This window comes from Carassius carassius, chromosome 20, assembly GCF_963082965.1.
Source record: "Carassius carassius chromosome 20, fCarCar2.1, whole genome shotgun sequence".
NCBI lineage: Eukaryota > Metazoa > Chordata > Actinopteri > Cypriniformes > Cyprinidae > Carassius > Carassius carassius.
The window spans coordinates 10,909,986-10,912,525 of record NC_081774.1 but is presented as its reverse complement, the minus strand read 5'-3'; the positions used below and the strand labels follow the sequence as shown (position 1 = coordinate 10,912,525).

Here is a 2,540-nt window from a genome sequence, read left to right as displayed (position 1 = left end):
GGCGCCCCCTCGCAAGGATTGCGCGCAAGGAAGATGCAACGGCTGCTATGCATATACTTCCCCTGTGCACGAACACCGTGAGTCTTTCGTGCCTGGACATCTCTATGTGTGCAACAGCGTTGCAGGAAACGAACATTTTGAAACCGCTAATATTGTTTCGGGCCGCGTGGGAACGCTTGCCCGGCATTTCTCAATGGGTGTTACGCACAATTTGTCACGGATACACCATTCAGTTTCGGAAAGGCCCGCCCACTTTCCACGGAATTCTCTCCACGGTGATGAAACCGATGGACATGGCGGTGCTGAGACAGGAAATGTTAGCTCTACTGAGCAAAGGGGCTATAGAAGAAGTACACCCCTCTCAGATGGAGTCCGGGTTTTACAGCCGTTAATTTGTGGTACCAAAAAAGGACGGCGGATTACGACCCATTCTGGATTTACGCCATCTGAATCTTGCACTCAGGTCGAGCAAATTCAAGATGTTGACGGTAAAGTCTATTTTGTCTCAGATTCAACCAAACGACTGGTTTGTCACGATCGATCTGAAGGATGCTTATTTTCATATTCAGATCATCAAAGACACCGGAAGTTCCTCAGATTCGCTTTAGAGGGCAAAGCGTATCAGTACCGCATTCTTCCCTTTGGCTTAGCGCTAGCTCCCCGTACGTTCTCAAAATGCATGGACGCAGCTCTGGCCCCGTTGCGGCTCCGGGGCATCCGTGTGTTGAACTATTTGGACGATTGGCTGGTGTTAGCGCAATCTCAGACTCAAGCACACTCTCATCGAGATATTGTGCTGAATCATTTACACAGCCTGGGCTTACGCACGAACTTCCAGAAAAGTGTGTTGGTCCCCTCTCAACGGATTACTTTTCTGGGAATGGAATTGGACTCTCGCGCGATGACAGCAAAGCTTTCTGTCCCGCGCGCTCAGTCGATTACGTCATGCGTTCAGCACTTCAGGGCGGGTCACACAGTGACGGTGAGACTGTGCCTCAGACTGTTAGGTCTAATGGCGGCGGCGCTTCCCGTGATTCATCTGGGTTTGCTTTACATGCGCCCGTTTCAGTGGTGGACGAAACGACAGAATATTTCACCCCGTTGTCCTCCGCATCGAACGATCTCGGTGACGCGGAGGTGTGTGATGTCGTTAAGACAATGGACGTCAGCCGAATTTCTCCTCACCGGGGTTCGGCTGGGAATTTGTGCTTCCCGAGAGACTGTCATGACAGCTGCGTCTTTGACCGGGTGGGGAGCTGTTTGTCATGGGCGCCCAGCACACGGAGTGTGGACAGCGGCACAACGCCGCTGGCACATAAACAAGTTGGAATTACTGGCGGTTTTTCTGGCTCTCCAGTATTTTTCGAGTCTACTGATCGGCCGTCATGTGCTTCTCAGAACGGACAACACTGCGGTCGTGGCTTATCTGAACCATCAGGGAGGATTGCGTTCTCGCCCCCTGTGCAGGCTGGCGAGGCATATTCTTTTTTGGTCTCACGACAGATTTCTGTCGATCCGGGCTGTTCACATCCCCGGATGACTGAACTTCGGAGCAGATTTACTATCCAGACAGGCTCTGGAACAAGGGGAATGGAGATTACACCCCAAAATGGTGAATCACCTATGGCAAATTTTCGGGGAAGCGAAAGTGGATTTATTCGCGTCGAGCACGACTATGCATAGCCCGCTATGGTTCTCCCTATGACCTCCATCACCCCTGGGTCTGGATGCGCTAGCTCACAGCTGGCCCAGGACCAGTTTGTATGCGTTTCCTCCGATTCGTCTGGTCCCAGCGGTATTATGCAGAATACGGCGGGACAGAGTGGGACAGCTGCTGCTGGTGGCTCCGCGATGGCACACACAGCCGTGGTTTGCGGATCTCATCAATCTGTTAGCGGGCTCTCCGTGGGAGATTCCCCTCAGACGGGATTTATTATCGCAAGCACAGGGACGGATCTGGCATCCGAGGCCAGATCTGTGGAACCTGTGGGCGTGGCCTCTGAGCGGAGTGAGTTGATATGTCCCGGTCTTTCTGCTGAAACTACCGAGACCATACTGAACTCTAGAGCAGTTTCTACGAGACGCTTATATGCTTTCAAGTGGACACTGTTTATGACATGGTGTGAAACTCATGATGTGGATCCAGTTTACTGCCCTGTGGCTTCAGTACTGGAGTTTATTCAGGACCGTTTTTCGGATGGATTGACACCAGCCACCCTGAAGGTTTATGTGGCAGCTATCTCAGCTCACCATGAGCATATAGGTGGTGTTTCAGTGGGTCGTCATCCACTGGTTTCTCGCTTTATACAGGGTGCGCGACGGTTGAGACCTTTCCGCCCTGTGCGAGTTCCTTCATGGGATTTATCCATTGTGTTACTGGGTTTGTCAGGGCATCCGTTTGAGCCCCTGGAAACTGTATGGGATAAGCTCCTGACTCTGAAAACACTTCTTCTCATGGCTTTATCCTCCCTTAAGAGAGTTGGGGATTTACAGACTCTCTCTGTCTCACCCTCGTGCATGGAGTTTGCACCAGGCTCTGT

At 51.9% G+C, this 2,540-nt stretch overlaps 1 pseudogene; it reads left to right on the top strand.

The window, feature by feature from the left end:
* The first annotated feature begins 200 nt into the window (after window positions 1-200).
* LOC132096988 (uncharacterized) lies at window positions 201-2,017 on the top strand (annotated as a pseudogene).
* Window positions 2,018-2,540: the final 523 nt, after the last annotated feature.